The sequence below is a fragment of the Epinephelus moara genome, chromosome 14 (genome assembly GCF_006386435.1).
Source record: "Epinephelus moara isolate mb chromosome 14, YSFRI_EMoa_1.0, whole genome shotgun sequence".
In the NCBI taxonomy this organism is placed as follows: Eukaryota; Metazoa; Chordata; class Actinopteri; order Perciformes; family Serranidae; genus Epinephelus; species Epinephelus moara.
In genome coordinates, this window is record NC_065519.1 from 18,022,069 (window position 1) to 18,040,026 (window position 17,958).

Genomic DNA, 17,958 nt, shown 5'->3' on the forward strand with positions numbered 1-17,958 from the left:
GGAAAAAAGTGTCAATTGGTGTTGGTGTTGTACAGATGTAGCATGTTTATTTTGAAAGAGTATGTATGCAAACTGTGAAAACTAAAGTGTATTTTGAAAAGGCACAATGTCTGTAACAAGATGAAGTTGACACATCAGCAACAGACACACCCAGGCTACCACACCCGTCATGTGTAGACGTCAAAAGTCCATGACCAAACATCGATATGTCACAAGGTTGGAGGGAGAATGTGTTGTATGGTAGGGAAAAGACCATGTTTTGGCTTAAAATACCTGATCTGGGGGGCGTGATCCTGGCAACGGCTTTTCAAGATACAGTCCCCGCCGAAGGGTTGCTACAAAACCCTCATTTTTGGAGCCTAAAAAGTGGATGGAAACATTGCAACTACTTGCTAAAAAAAACACTTTTGTTGTTTATTGGTCTTGAACAGTGTACAGTAGTCTGCAGCTTGGCCAACACCTCATTTAGGTGACACGCCATCCAACATCCCCTCCACTTCACTCAATGACAAAGTCAGCCTTTATATTGTGCCAGTTTAGAGACATTAATATGTTACATATGAAACATGCAAATGCCATGTAATTGTTTGCAGAGAAGTATAATGCCAACGTTTTCTGAGCTGTCTTTATGCACTGTAACAGTACCGAAGCTGCATTTATTGTCTGTCTTATTTTATTTTACTCTTCATAGTTTTTCCAGTTTCTTTTTTTGTGTGTGTTTTTATGCGTTATTTAAATCTCTTTGAAATGCCTTTGTGTTTGAAATTTGCTGACATGTGACATGTAAATAGGTTCAGAAGAATTTAAAACTACAGTGTATTTTCCGTGAAAACAGTTTTTGGCTTTTTATTAAAAAGTCTAAACTTTGACAACTCTTATTATGATCTTAGTCAAAAATATGACCTCTGTGTCTTAAATTGGTTTTGAATATTTCTGCAAATGGGCAGTAAAGGCTAGTTGGTGAGGGCTGCACAGACAGCTGTAACTTTTATGGAGATGGCGTATTGATTTTATTGTCAATTAAGCAGGATAGATCCATATAGCACTGCAGATCCCCAGATAAATTGTGTGGAAGCCCATTTGAGAGCAAAGAGAACAGACACTCGGACATCTTGACTCTGAATTTGGGAGAAGTGTCCAACAAAATTAGAGTCAAGTTTCTGAAAGCAAGACAGAGCTGTCAATTAACACAACCGACTACTTTTAAAAAATGACAGAGGGGCGCTTTCAACTTCGTGTTCAGAGGATTGTCTGAAATATAACTCAAGAGAAGATGCAGGAGACTTTCAGACCTCTGTGTTTTATGCTAATGTGCTCAACAAAGGAGACAGAGTCCTGAGAAATTTCAAAAATCCTCCAGTGATAACCAACTCCACTCATACTGGCTTAGTTTAATGTTGTCTGTCAGGTGCAACATTTCAACCTGAGTCTTAAAACACTGGAACTCAGGGGCGACATATCAGGATGAAAGTGCAGAGTAATAAGGGTGTTTTTTTATTGGGGTTCTCCATCCTCGTTATTGTGTCATTTCACATTATGCACCTGTTTTACAACTCTTAACACTTCTATTAGTGCACTAACTGGTTAGCAAAGAGCTATGACTCAAGATTTAATTAGGCTCTCCTGAAACTGCCATATACGGCTGGCAGTGTGTTGAGTGTGGGCACATTTCATTCACAAAAAAAGAAATGTTGTTACTAAAGTAAAAAGAAGAATTCACAAACATTTCTGCTGTTCTGCTTTTGAGAAGTCAGCAGATAGAAACAGGATAAATCTGACGCTAAAACAACTCTACTGCTGTCAGTGATGCGTCATCAGAGCAGAGTCATATACAGTGACAGAAATAAAGAGGGTATGATTTAACATGAGCAGTCCATGACAGATAATAGAGTCAGTCATGTCACAGTCAGGGAGATATTCATTACACTGATGGTGCATCAGAGGATGAGTCTGGATTCTCAAACTGTCACTGTATTCTGAAATAAGTACATGAGACAGTCTGAAATAAAAAATAATGTCCCTCCTCCTCATCCTACTGCCTGTAATGGCGTTCGCTAGAATCTCCCTAGGATGTTTTCAGACACATATTTTAGTGTACTGTTTAGCTGTGAAAGGAAATGAAAAAGTCCAGCTGGTGGGTGGTGCTTGGTACTTTAATTGACTGGTCTCGAACTTTCTTTTTTCTTTCTTTTTTTTTTTTACAGCTAAACAGTACACTAAAATATGATTCTGAAAACAACTCGGGAGAGAAATAGGCAATGAAGTAATTGGATCTTGGTTCATATTTAATCAGCGCTGGCTGGTTTTACTGTTTGACCACAGTTTACAAGCAGCGATTGACATGTTTGACAGCAGATTGTTTAGAGGTTCCTCGGCTCTGATTGGTTGTTTTCGTTTTTTTTCCTCCAGATTATCCGTCTCATTTAGTGCTGTGTGAATACCATGACAGTGACATTATGTGTAATGCTACAACGTCAGATGCTCATGTTAAACATGGTCAAAGTCTCAAATAATAAGGGGAAACTTATGTAAAAACAAACAAACAAACACACAAAACTGCCCATGAGTAAAACCCTCAGGTTTGAGAACATGCTGAATACCCTGTTTCCAACGTTTTACCTACTTGCGCAACAAGCTGGCATCTGTTCAAGACAGATTTCTTTATATGACCATCTGCTCCAGACACACAACTGCAAGTGTTTACATTATGTAGCCTACACTGCTACATGTAGCTACATGTTAACATCGGGTAATGTAATCTTGGTTGCTGATGTTGACAATTTCTCCCTAATTTCATGTCATGTTGCTGCTGGAGACATGTCCAGTTGTGAGGATTTTAGCTTAGAAGCTTTTATTGGTGATTTTTCATAGTAGAAAGTGCTGCTATACTCAGATATATACAGTCATTCCAAGCACAGAGACACCAAGACACAGAAGACCCGAAAACAGTGACCAATCAGAGCAGATTGGGCTTTTTCAGGAGGGGGGCGTCCTAAAGAGACAAGAGCTAAGAATGTGAATACAGGTGTTCCAGCAAAGACAGTACGAGGAAAACAAAGTGTTTTTTGAAAATTAAACCATGTTAACATGTTATCGTAAAAACTCAAAATACTAGTGGGAGCATGAAAGCAGTCATTATAGGTTCATTTTAATAACAAATCTGTTCATATGAGTGGTTCTTGCACATGTATGTTTTGACCGTGGTCCATCATTAAATCTAATTCTGCTTATATGAAACTATCTACTGTATTTTATTGTAAAATACAAATATGCATTACCCCACACAAAGCAATGTTCTCCAACATCTGTGGCAGCCAGAAAACATACATTTGCTGGACAGCAAAACGGCTGTTAGTACTAAAATGTGTTTGAATAACACTGTATTTAACTAAAAGAGAATTTAAGTTCTCTTCATGTGTAATTACGACATGGAAATCTTCATACAGTAGATTCTGTATCATGGCTCAAGCAAAACTGTATACTATATAACTATATTTTTCTGTATTAATGCATTGTTGTATTTTCCACTTCTCCAACATTCCTCCCTACAGGCTTTCATTCAACAAATTATAGACTATTAGTTGAGGCAAGACAGCCACCCTCCTTAAATGGCCTCAAGTAATGGAAACAGACATCTCTCAACAAGTAGTCAATCTAGACACATTGACCACTAATGGCTTGAGTGCTGTGAGGAGTACTGTTTCTGATATGACCCCTGCTGTCATTATCATGGTAAGTGACAAATTGTCATGATCTGGGGTATAATTTTCATCTGGAGGGCCCAATCTGAAGATTCAGGGCTAATTATATGGGTAACTTGACTGAAAATGAGTCAGAGATGGAGGGATATGTTGATGTAAAAAGTTAATGTGAGGACAGAGAATAAAAAGAGAATAGGGAATGCAACACAATTTATATTAAATGAAACAAAATCAGAAAGGTCTCTGAGTTTAAAATCATCCAGAATTAAAACAAAGCCTGATTAACATTTCCCTGAGACAATACAGTGTAGTGGCTTGTCCCCTGTGCTGAAACAATGGTGTCGAAAATGATGATGCAGAGAGGAAGAGAGGGGCGGCTGTTATTTTGTGAGCGAAAGGCTGCTTTCTCACACTGAGTTCAATCCCATGTGAATAATCCTGCCTGTAAATCCGATGGGATTACCACTGAATTAATTCCAGTGTAAAGAGAAAACACAGCAGCACAAAGAGTGACAAGAGGATTGGATGAAAGAAGTGATGCATACCATGATATAGAGACTGGGTTTGCAAATGTACATATTCTTCCAGCGCACTGTGTAGCTGTGGCTGTGCTATTGTCTCTTTCAAACATTGTTGGAATTTTGTGAAACCTAGGCATATGTACGTGAAAAGTGACATGAAACAAGGCCAACACTGGATTTTGAGGGCTGATAAATGAAATATTTGGAGTGTCAAAGTACTTTTTGAGACCTGGGGTTTCAATGATTCAGCAGTTGTTCTCAGGTCTGTCTAAGGCAGCTATCAGACAGCCGCAGCTGATCTGGAGTGCTGCTGCCAAGGCTGTAACGAGGACCAAAAGGCTCAGCCTATAACTCCAGTTCTTATCATGACTTTGGCTACCACTTTCTCACAGAATCGACTTCAAAGCTCTAATGCTTGTCCATAAATCACTGAACAGTTTAGGTCCAAGATGCTTGTCAGATCTACTGACCCTGTATGAACCTCACAGACCTTTCAGGTCAGCTGGGTCTGAATTGCTGGCTGTTCCTAGAGTCAAAGCTAAACATGGTGAGGCTGCTTTTAGCTTCTCTGCTGCTCAAATGTGGAATGAATTGCCAAAAGAGTGAACAAATCCAAGCTTAAGACCTACTTGTGTACCATTGCTTTTAATCAAATTTCTGTTCAATCAAATTTATTTGTTTGTTTTATCATTATTAATCGGTGTACTTTCTCATTTGTTCTATTGTTTTTATCATTGGATTCTTCTTCTGTGTAATCTGTAATACCGATGCTTGGTCAGTGACCCAGAGGCACCTTTTTATGGAGCTTTATCCCTATCTTTATTCAAGAGAGTGGTTTATCAGTTTGAACGTTCAAAAACCCTGCCCTCGCACTCAAATAGCCTCTGCTTGCGCTTGGATCTACTTTGTTTCTGCTCAAACTGTGTGCTCGCACTCAGACACCATATTGCTCGCACTCAGATACCATGTTGCCTGCACTCAGATACAATGTTGCTTGCACAGATTTCCTGCTCGAGCTTCAGCTTTTCTCCTCGCGCTCAAACTGTTTCTGTGCACTCGCAGAATTTCTGCTCTCAGATTTCTGCCCTGCTCTTGGATTTTTTTGTGTAATAACCCTGTCAAAATCCCCCAACCAATAAAATGCCAGATTTACTGTTGACCAATGAAATGATCCATGCCTCCTTGTGGGCACGCTCGCTTTAGTATTAGAGTGTCCTGTCCGGGCGGGTACTCTTTAACCGGGTTCATCCACTCCCACCCTCTTCCAACTGTCTGGAGTTATTTTTCAACAGTCACCGGCTTACTATACATTATCCCTTACATATATATATATACATATATGTATATATATATATATATATATATGTAAGCAATATCTCATGAGAGGGAGTGACGTTGTACTGTATATCATCATGGCTATGATTCGGTAATAGGCACAAGGCCGCAGGCCATACATATATGTATACGTATATATATATATATATATATATTTATTCCAAATGTGATAAAGAAAGCAAGGGAAGAACATTTAATAAAGCCCTGGAGGGTGGGAGTGGATGAACCCGGTTAAAGAGTACCCGCACGGACAGGACACTCTAATACTAAAGCGAGCACGCCCACAAGGAGGCAGGGATCATTTCATTGGTCAACAGTAAATCTGGCATTCTATTGGACAGGGTAGTTACACAAAAAAATCCAAGCGCAGGGCAGAAATCTGTGAGCAGAAATTCCGTGAGCGCACAGAAACAGTTTGAGCGCGAGCAGAAAAGCCGAAGCTTGAGCAGGAAATCTGTGCAAGAACCATTGTATATGAGTGCGAGCACACAGTTTGAGCAGAAACAGAGTAGATCCAAGAACAAGCAGAGGCTATTTGAATGCAAGGGCAGGGTTTTTGAACGTGAAATCAATAAATAATGCTCTCAAACTGATAGACCACTCTCTTGAATAAAGATAGGGATAAAGCTCCATACCTTTTGGGGTGCTTTCACACCTGTCCTGTTTGGTTCGGTTCAATCAAACTTAAGATCGTTTGCCCCAATAGTGTGGTTTGCTTGGGCAGGTGTGAACACAGCAATTGCACTCAGGTGCGCACCAAAAAAACCAGACTAAGACCTTCTTGAAGAGGTGGTCTTGGTGCGGTTCGTTTGTGGTGAGAATGTCCGACCTCGATCCAAACCAACTGCAGTTGCAATATGCATGGTTTGGGTTCAACAAGCATGAGCATGTTACAGTCCTGGAGGATTATTAATGTGCACCTCCTCCTGTACTGCCTTAATATGCACATTCAGCACATCCAATGCATCAAAACATTGTCTTCTAGTTGGAGCCTCGCCTCGTTTTCAAACTGTATGCTTTGACTAAAATGAACAATGACAGCAATATAGTCCACGATGACCAGCGCTAAAATCAACCTGCGTAGTTGTCCCTCCATTGTGACATTGGAAAGTGTCACATTTATCTTGCAAGCGTACTCTTCTTCAACGCTTCGTTTACTTCCTGGATTTTTCCCACATGGAAATTCTGACCAATCAAGAGCAGCTTTCTCACACAAGGCATTTGATCTGGTCCGCTTGTAAATGCTGTCGTGAGATCATGAACCAACTCTAGGCAATTATGTAACTTTGGAACAAAATTAGTCCCTGATTCAGACCAAAGCAAGACAACTCTAGGTCTGAAAGCAGCCTTGGTGGCGGTATGAAGTCCACATAGAGCAGGTGGATGGGGAGGTGGATGGGTCAAACAGACTTTGGACTTTCACCACTGTCTTATTTTAATAACGACATAATGTGCTAATATGTGTAGCATACTACGCCTGTGACATATGTCAAAGACTGTATGCAATGAATGAGCAGAAACTGTCCTGTGAAAACAAAAGTTAATTTTAAAAGACACATTTCATGTAACAGGTGTAAACTGACTTGCCGTCCCTGAGCGTCCAAAACTGACGCTAGAAGGTTCATACTTTGACGTGTAGTTTCCAAATGACAGTAATTGATGAGTTGGAAGTGAGAACGTGTTGCCTTTGGGTATCAATTGTGCTTGAAAATAAAATTGCCTTGTCTTAGCACTGCCTTTTTCTTGCTCTTTCTTGCTCTTGATCAAATCACTGCCATTGATGATACAAGCCCAAACTTCAACTCACTGCAGGGTAAAACATGACTATCATGTCTGCCTGGTGTTTATCACAGAGGTGAGTTTTGGATTTCCATTTTAGTAAAGTGGTCCAACAAACACTCGCCGTTGACCCAGGAGACCGGTGGTTTGAGAATAAAAAACAGCAACTTCGGTTTGTGCCACTCAAAGCCAGGTGTTTTCTATCCACAACCCTAACCCTTCCTAACCATAACCATGTAGTGTTGTTGCCTAAAACTAACTGCTGACCCCTTATGTGTCAAGTTACAATGCAAAAGTCTGCCCCCGGCCTCATTTTATTAACACCTAGGGCTTCTACTCAAGCAGCAAATAATGAAGAGTAAGGATGAGAACACGTTGGGGCAACCACAAATCGACTTAGGCAAGTAGGTGTCTGACCCCCTTGAACCCTGTCATGGCATGACTTGAGCCAAAGACTCCACACACACAGTATCTATGACTTGTCGTTATGCACACTCTAGCACATAAATTCTCATCTTTTAATGAGTCTCTCCTGATTGAAATGCCAACGGGAGTTTCCCTGTCAGGCATAAGCTTGGTCAGAAGTTTAATGAGCCTTAGCCAATATTTAGCCTGACTTCAGTTACTCGTTCATACTGCAACATGTTCACTCGTGTCTTAGTTTCTTTGAGGCCGTGGCGCTGCTGTGTTTATGACTCGTAGTGGGATATGTGATGATGGCGACTGGTTCCTGTTCTGGATGCCACTGATGATTGGTGTTATGTGATGATTATTTCCTCCTCTTGCTCTTCCGGTACTGTTTAGTTTCAGCTTTCTTTGCCACAGCTTCCCAACTCTTTTTCATGTTTACTTTATCTTACTATCATTAGAGGGCAATGTCTGCAGTTTGCTTTGTGTATTATTGCTGCTGTGGCATATTAACACATTGCTTGCAGTTCTAATAGTTGTGGGAATAAGAAACGCTGCACTGAGACCTGCTGTCACACTGTTTGAGTTCTCACCGGGTTTATAGATCTAGTTTCTCTGTCAGTATTTAACTCTCTCTCATGTCAGCAGTGGGGCCTATTAATGAGCACGGTGTCAGTGTTCATCCTGTCTTCCTCATTGCACTTCCAGTATCTCCTGGTCATTAATCTAATATTGACATTTCCTTGGCACGTGATTACGGCTTTCTCTGATACTTGAAAGAGCCGAGACAAAGATCTGTAGTCAGGCAGAGTGTTTTACAGCTGAACGGTAAAGTCTTCTTCACAGACGCTGCCCCACCATCTGCTCAGCTGCGATGCTGCTACTCAGCCAACTCACGTGCTGCACAGCACTGTAAACACTGGAGTCAGTCTGCAGGACAAACAGTGTAGTGACACTGTGAAACATTAACTCAAGTGTGTTAGTGTGGATTTAGTGTGTTTACTATGTTGTGAGCAGATTCTGAAAAAAAGGGACATCTTGTACAAGTACAGGTACATATTGTAAAGTGATAAAATTATGGAATGCAGCTGTAACTCAACTGAATACGTCTGCTTCTTGTTCCATTTTCAGCTAAGCCTTGCAGCCTTCCAGTCATATTAAACTCCTGTCATGCATTGCCAAACCCAAGCAAACATGCAATATATTACAGTACGTGCTGTTCATATCTATGGTACTGTCCATGGATTACAGTGACGATGCTGTGAGGAATGGAAGCTACTGTACTGTACTGGGAGCTTCTAAACTGACTGATCATATCTATCTATCTAATCCTTTTATAATTGACCGTTAGCTAAGCCTGCACCCTGTAGAAAAATATATATAATAAAACATTACCTTCCAAGCTCGGTAACTAGCTACCTGTTCATATTTGGCTTTTCTGGGGAGGGGTTTAGCAAACGATCATTTACTCAGGGAGTAGGTAGTGACATGTTACAAGTAACACACATGACTAAAGCTGCAGTCACGCCACTGCGTGGTAACTACCCAGACAACCGCCTACCTGCAAGAGCGTTTGTAGAGATGTGGTTGATCTTCAGGGAGTCTTTAAAGTAGAATGGATGAACACCAGACAATAACTTCATATCTCAGCTGTAGTTTTATTGTGGGCAGATGTTGATGTGATACAGGTCAGGTTTCAGCATCCAAAAAGAGGTTTATAACACAAAACTACTGACAACGGCTCATGCAATCATCTACCCTAAACAAATGTCAAGCTCCGACTGACACCCAAGTGACGATCATTATGCATTTTCCCAAAAAGAAAAGTGTTATTAAAAGTGGCTGCTGCCACTGTGGTCCACGGCTGCGATGACAGGCAGGTACTTGCCAGCACTGGCAGAAGCTAGCTTATTGTCTAAGACAATGGAAATCACTGTAATTACCAAAGATTTCTACATGTTTGGACAATTTACCAGGCATCTGAAGTTTGGTGGAAATGTTATCCCAGAGCCAGGCCTTCTGATTGTCCTTATAAGTTCTTAAGTAAGTATTTTTGTGGAATGAGTACTCTAGATGTTCCTTTTGAACTGTACTTCTACTCTTTACTCAAGTATATTTTTGAGCCAGTAATCTTCTTTTTACTTTGCCATTGACATCGATATCTTCATTACAACTGGGGGATAAATCAGTTGGTACATTCGTAAATCCAATCTGATGTCCTACACTAAAATGAGAGTGGTGTTGCTCGAGAGAGCGTCCGATTTCTATCTGAATTAACAAACAGTTAAGTAGTACTTTATTTGGAGAGCACTCCAAATATATGAAGGGTCCAGTTTGTGCCAGAGTGCGCTCATCACATTGACGGTCATCCTAACAATCTTTGCATTGCAAAGATGAATATATCTCCACAAAATACCATTTGAGTTAATCACAAATGGTCATCAGAAAAAGACGAACAGAAGGAAGGAAGCTTCGATATTTCACTGCATATCTCTGAGTATGCTCATATGGCAATAGCTGACGTTGCAACGTACTGTCTGATCAAGCTGTTAACTCATCAGATTTACACACTCTGGTTGCACAATAAATGGAAACATACAGATAAAAATACATGATATAAAGTAGCTGGTCTGTGGTAACGTGTAAACCTGCCTAAAAGTGTAGAAAGCTAGTGTGCAGGAGAATGTTTATGTGGAACTTGGCAACATTTCAGTCCCAGGTCCAGTTGCGGTACTATTTGTGTTAATGGAACCATACAAATTGTAATCTGTTATTGCTTAATACTGTTAACTTATAAATGATGCCTGTAGACCCATAATGGATGACTGGACAGGCCTACTGGGCACAAGTGTCAGGGGCCCCTGGGCTTCACTTGCAAAATGTCAAATGTCAAATTAACACCTAACAGACCAAGATGAAAATCAAAAATCAAAATGAACACAAAGAGACAAAATTAGTACAAAAATGGGCAAAACATCTACAAAGAGACACAAAACCACAAAGAGACACAAAACAACCACAAATTCTACATATCATGCTCCTATGTAGGAGAGCGGGTGGGGCTCTTTGCATATCTGGGCCTCGGGGCCCATTGTCTCATAATCTGCCCATGTCTAGAACTCTTGTATAAAAGCATTATTACACTTGAGGTTGTGCTGTGATTATCTTCAGCTTCCAGCCACACTCCCTCCTGTTTGATATTGTTGAATTTTTTGATTAGCCTACCCACTCTACTTCATTAAAACAGTTTTATCAACAAGTGCTTCATTTTGCATTGGCCCGAACACCTTAAAAATATTAAAATGGAAAGTAATTTGTACTCTCAATGTTACTTTGCTTTTCTCTGACTGATGGATCACATGCGAGGGAATGTCCTGACACTGGGGGCTTTCCTATAGGTGTTTAAACATTATGACTCCAGGCAAGTGAAGGAGAGGATTTATTTTCACGCCTTTGCCCTCTGCATGTAAAAAATATGTTATTAGAGAAAACTGGTCTTCACATGTGCTGCACTCTTGAAACCATCAGGCATTAATTGCCTCTTCCTACATTAATAATTAAACCAGAACTTTATACTTTGCTTAATGAGCTACAAAAGAGTCGCCTTTGTGATATGCACTCTCGTGCCCCAGATGAGGGGGAGAAATCTCTCCATCATTGTGTAAGAAAATTACATATTCAACAGTATCATAGTGTTTCAGTATCATAATTGTTTCCAGTTTATTTAAATTCATTGTCATTAATAAGTATGTTGAGACAGCGTGGATAGGAGTTGAATTTAATTAGTTGTCCATTACATGGTTTTGTCTTCAGTCACGCCCTGATTGTTAAAGTGTGTGTGCATCTCTGAATGTGTGTGTCTGTGTGTTTTGAAGGATGGGAGAGAAAAGGGTGTCAGTGCGATAGCGAGAGAGGAAACGCTACATGTATGAGTCTCCAGATGAAATGGAGGTACATTGTGTACTGAGAGATACTTTTCATCACCATGATAGTGATTCCCTTTCATTTTGCTGAGAATCTCTCACATCAGTCGGCTACTTAAAGCAAAAAATGCAACACTCTCTCTGCAAAGAGAGCCTGAGGTGGGTTTCTGAAAAGCTTGAGAGCACAGAAGACAGGTCTATTTTTTCCAACTTGAAATGGACCTCAAGCTGGGGTAGACAGTTTTCTGGAAAAGCCTAAATTTGAAAATACAGCCCTCCTCCTGCAGCTCTCCCATCTCACCCTGTTCTCATTCCCAGGGTGTCAAATAGGTAGCTTGGTCAGCAGCTTTCTGCATATGGTTCAAATGCACAAGGCTTTCAGCTAATTCTGATGAAAATCCATGGCAATGATATGAAAAGAGCGAGACAGTTTGAGTAGGCTTGAAGGGAAAGAGTGGTGGACTGGTCAAACAGACACAGGACTTTCACCCAGGAGACCAATGTTAGTGTCCTGTGTGACACGTTGAAATTTTTTTAAACTACACTACAAAGTGTCACACACACTACATAGTTTTGTTGCCTAACACCCGGGCCACACTGCCTGCATGAGCAGCATGTGTGTGTTTCAGAACACATGTTAGAGCAGCCACCATGTCCACATGAACAACATTGTTCAAGCGCAGCTACTGCAAAAATGACAGTGTAAATAATCTTTTGATTATCATATTGACCTTTGACCACCTTTGACCACCCTTCACTACAGTTTCAATATCTAGATCTGTCACAAACATGAAAAAATATTATTATATATATTTCGTAACTCAACACTTCCTGATTCTGTTTCAGAAGTGAAGGACACAATTCATGTAAGGAACAGAAATTGACATGTCGTCCCCTGAGGGTCCTAAACAGATGCTTGAGGGACATGAAGAGCACAGTTTGAAGTGTAGGGCCACTGAACGAGCTGTTGTATTTGACAAGTTGCGAGTGAGAATGTGCTGCTCCCCTAGCATCTCTGTCCTATGCCCCTCCCACCTGTACCAGTTTTAGTCATTTATTTCAGTCATCCTGAATGTGATGCCATCATATAGCAACACTTCTATGAAAATTACCGTCCTGTTTTCCTTCTGAACTTGCGAGACTGTAAAGCCCTTTGAGATGACAAACTGTGATTCAAGACTAGCTAGCTACATGGACATGAACTTGAACTAGCTGCGGCTGTGGACCTCTGGATACAGTTAGCAGAGGGCTACACTATTAGCAACATTTCACTTGTCAGACTCTTTTGGACTCGTTGATAAGTCTGTCTTCCTTTTTTGGGTTGCTTTGCAGAGTAGGCAGTTGTTACCAGTACTGAAATAGCAACCCTTTCTGCAGGATTCTCCACCTTTGAATCAGGCTTTCACCATCTGAAGGGACGTGGATGCACATCTGCATCTGTAGATGAACCAGTAGGAACGCCCTCTCTCTGAAATGACCTGTTATTGACCAAAGTCTCCTGTCACAGACTAGACTCTACAGCTTGAAAACAGAGCTGAGAGAAGGCATAGAAGTCTCATTTTCTCCCAAACCACTTGAATTACAATAGACTGAAAGGTTAAAGGATTTTTTTGACCCAGTGATGCCAAAACACTGCCTACCCCAGCTTTAATGCCTGCGCTGCTCCTCCTCACCAGCAGCTTTTAACAGCAAAAGAAGCATCTTCTCATGTTATTCAAATATTTTAATTCCTTCGTCAAAGTGAAGATGATCAGACAGAGAGGTGTCAAAAAAGAAAAGGAAGAAAGATTTATGTAATTCTTTTCGACAAACACAAATTAGATCGTGGCTATTATCATATTCATTTGCATGGGGCCTCATTCAGCGAGATGCCAAATTACCACAACATAGATGTATTTCAATGGCTCCTACAAACAATATAAGGCTCATTACCCCAGTATGACCAACATCACCATCTCCTGACCTACATTTGTGTAATGAATTCAGCCGCATGTGCCACAACTGTGCTGGGTTGGAGGCAAACCCCTTTGGTATAATGTCAGCATCACGGCCAGTCAACCAGTGGCTTTGCTCTGAAACATACAGTAGCATATTGCACTCCTATCATACAGCAATTTAAACCTTATAGAGAAGTTAAATAATATTAATCATATTATGAGCCTAACCCTTAACCCGGAGGTTCAACCAGCTTTAACGAGACAGAAAAAAAGTCCCTGTAATCTTCATATTATCATCAAAATGTTCATTAAAGTAGGGACTAGATAAAAGACAGCTCTGTAAACTTTTATTAAGCTGTGATCAGTGACCTTGAAGAACTGGAAATGTGTGTTTTAGGGTTTTAAACATAACGTGCTTCTTGCATCCTCCAGCTGTTTACTCACCCTGAAAATCAGTTTTGGCACCCTGGGGCTTTATGCAGGTTTTATCCATGTGGACTATTGCACTTAACACGCTTAAAACCACGTGAAGCTCTTCTTATGTCTCCATAGGGACTTGAATATTGTCTTGGCAATATAGTGACCTTATCATAGTCTTTCTGTGACATCTCCATCTCTTATGGTGCCATTACAATAGTGCTGTTGGGACTTATGCGGTTCCTTTGGCGATCACAGGTGACCTTATCATACTCTCCTGCATTTATGCTGTGGACCAAGATTCTCCGCGGAGCTGTTTGATCCGATACTTCACTGTCGTTTGAAAATAAAATGCAACGCCATCTGTCCTGCGCCCTCAGATCCGTGCGTAATGGGAACAAACACGGACCGGTGGTGTGATTATTTTAAAAAAGAAATGATTGTCAAACTTACCATGTTTTTTTCTTCATTTGGTGAATATCTCTCCTCTTTCTCTCTGATAAAAGCTGAGCACAAAGAAGATCAGGGAATCCCAGCAGCGGTGTCCTTTATTTACGCACGTCCAGTACAAGCAAGCGAAACACAGACTGAGGGAACCGGCGGACAGCTTGAGTAGCTGATGTAGGAGCTGCTGGGATTGCTTCACATCTCATCTAAACACAGTTAAACAGAAGTAATTTCAGCTGTCCCGCAAACTTGAGAGACTCGAATTTATGGCATTCTGCTTCAAAAATGTCTTTCTCCCAAAGTTCAATCCCTAAAATGTGTAAAAAGTGTAAAAAGTGTGTTGCCGTCGGAGCTCCATCTGATGCATCAAGGCGCAGCTCATTGTGGGTTGTCTCCAGTAACAATCAAGCCCCCCGGGGAGAGACACGGGGGCTTCCCGGTGCTGATGCGATCCGCTCTGCTCCGGGAGAGATCAGAGAGACGTCAACAAGTTGCATTCAGATCTGCGTCTCTGGGAGGTTTTGATGGGACTGGCTGCGCGGCAGATCTGCTCTGTGCGCCCCCCACACACTGTGAGTGATTTTAATCGACTGCAACCACGGGCGTGTGTTTCCAAGTAAGTCAGTGGATTTCTTTGACAGTCCATTTCTTGTGACTGTACACAGCGAGGAGGTGCTCAAGATCAGGTGCAGGGACCTTCCAGAGGCCCCTGGCAGTTTAAAATGGCCCCACTGCAAAACTCAGCTCAATTTTTATTCAATTTTTAAGTCACTTGTAAATATGAATACTGATCATTTTCTAAAGAATATATTGTCTGACTAAATCCTCATGAGGTTCAATTAATTCTGAGATAATCCCAAACTTCTTATGTATATTTCAGTCCTTAGTTTAAAGGGATGCTGCACCCAAAATCTGTCGTTTGAATATCAAACACTGACCCCATGCAGACTTTAAGTGTGGCAAACCTTTGTGGTTTTTCACAGCGAATGACAGCTGTGAACTGCTTGGATTCAAAGCAGGATTTCAAGTTTTATAGTAGGAAAAAGTACATTAAAACATCCAAAGAATATCTCAAACATTCCAGGCAGTATAATATCCTGCTTCTGTTCAGTCTGGATCTGCACAAACAATCTCTTTTTGAGCCTTACAGTAGTTGCATGTGTAGGTTTCATTAAAATTTTATGATTTCTAAAGCCTCGTCCGCACACATTACTCTTATGTCGATACAGTGCTGATGTGATACGCACTTTAATGCTGAAGCAGCATGCATTGAGTTTGTACTAGTTTTACAGTGAAAGTGCATGCATCAGTAACAAACAGAGTCACTGTTGCAATGCAGCATGACTACAAATTAGTAGCAGTCTCTGTGTGTTGCACTGTAAACAGAATAAAACCACTGGTACTTTTACCGAGCAGTCATTAGTATTTTTTCTCTGAAAACTGTATCTTAAATTGCTAATGATTTCTATTAAAATCAAGAAGTAATATGTTCTTCTTGCAGCATTAAGGCATTTACACACTGAGAGGAGGACCTTTTTTGTCTATACTCGTGAGAATTGTAAAAACACAGAGGCTCTGAAGCCTTATCCAAACCAACAAACTTTATTACACCTTTCAACCTTGACTAAGGCAGCCTGATCTTACCTTTTGTGATAAAAGCCCTAGATACATATCCTGCAGGACCTCAATTTCAATCTGCATTTTGCTAAAAGGGAACTCATTAAATAGCTTACAGTAGCTTACATTGTACAACAACTTGTCTTGTCAGATGCTGCTCTGGGTCAGTATGATCTCAGGAGTTTTTGCATATTTGTGTTGCTGCTGGCAAATCTGTTCACATCAAAACCTTTCATTTAACAAGTGTTGCAACTGTTGCAAATTTGCATCGCTGCAGGTATGAATAGTTCTGATGCAAATATTCGCAGGTGAGTATTTTGCATTTTCATGTTGTATATTTGTCACATCCCCAGTGTGGAAAGGCCTTCAGTGTAACCATATCATTTTAAAGCTCAAAAAACTATAAAGCTATAAACTGATGTACAGATTAAGATTAAGTAATTACTGAATAATAATAATAAGCTTTATTTATACAGCTCCTTTCATACAAGAACTGCAGCACAAAGTGCTTTACAATAAGGGCAATATAAGCACTGAGTGCTTCACGTGAAAATAGACATAATGGACATAAAACAGACAAGGCAATTTAATATGAAAGGACATTTAAAACAGTTTGAAACATGGTTTAACTGATTCATAAAATCAGGGAGTTGTAAAACTATAAATCATAAAACCAAGTTAGATTTTAAAAGAGTTGCAGCAGCGTGAAGTGTAAGTTGAAAGTAAAAGAGTAAGAAGAAAGAGTGTCAGACCTGCATCAGGAAGTCAGAGCTAGTTAAAGGCTAAAATGAACAGATACGTTTTTAGCTTTCTTTTAAAGATATTTTTAGCTTTCCTGATATCTATATGTAGTGTGTTCCATAGCTTTGGGGCGTCATTGACAAAGACTGCATCCCCAATCTTCTTTTGGCTGTTACTGGGAACCTCCAATAAACCAGCAGCAGATGATCGCAGTGTTCTTGGAGGCAAATAGTTAATAAGGGAGTTAGCAATGTAGCTCGGTCCCAGCCCATGTAGGGCTTTGTATACAGGGAGGAGGAGCTTAAAATCAATTCTAAATGTAACAGGAGGTCAGTACAGAGCAGCTCAGACTGGCCTGATGTGCTCTCTCCTCTCAAGTTAATAGCCGAGTAGTCTCTATATACAGACTCTACATTCAGTGAATGTAGAGTCTGTAGGCCAACCCCGGAGATCTTGCCTCCGGAAGAAGAGTGGAAGAGCCCTGGTTTCCAGTTGTAGGCTGTTTGTAGTCTGCATGATATTGACCAATCATGTTTGAGCTGGCTGCAGTTGTTGCCAGGTTAAACGGTCCGTGCGGTGAACTAACGAGGCGGAACATAATTGGCGTCACTGCAAACTCTGAATCCATCGCAATGGTTCAGCATATTTACTTACATATAAACGGAAGTCGGAAACGGAAATTCGCCTCCTCCGCCCAAATCAAACCGAAATGCCAAAAAATAGGGGGTCTGCCCCCAGAGGCTGTATCGCCGTCTGCCGGAAGTCAGACGTCGAATACAGCCGATGGGTTCCGAGAATGATAGCCAAGCTGCAGAGTTTTGAATGAGCTGAAGTCTCTCAGTGGTGTTTTTTGGGAAGCCAGTAAAAAGTGTGTTACAGTAGTCAAGCTGGCTCTTTAATAAAGGCATGAATCAGTTTCTCAGCATTTTTTTGATTTGGAAATGGTCGTACCTTAGCTTTGTTTATGTGTTGGAGAAATTATGTTTTCGTCACCATGTTAATGTGGGACTTGAAGCTTAGATTGGAATCAAGGATCACACCAAGACTTGTAACCTCAGACTTAATACAAGGAGTAAAATTCCCCAATTCTGCTTAGACTGTTTGAGCAGTCGGACTTATTATGTCAAAAGTG

The 17,958-nt window shown here is 40.7% G+C and overlaps 1 protein-coding gene across 2 annotated transcripts in view; it reads right to left on the reverse strand.

Moving 5' to 3' along the window:
* Window positions 1-15,031, reverse strand: part of htr1d (5-hydroxytryptamine (serotonin) receptor 1D, G protein-coupled) — a 39,614-nt gene extending 24,583 nt beyond the window's left edge. For both annotated transcript variants that reach the window (XM_050061835.1, XM_050061834.1), the window contains exon 1: window positions 14,475-15,031. The gene's annotated coding sequence lies outside the window, so the exon portion shown is untranslated. The remainder of the gene's footprint in view (window positions 1-14,474) is intronic.
* Between the last annotated feature and the right edge of the window lie 2,927 nt (window positions 15,032-17,958).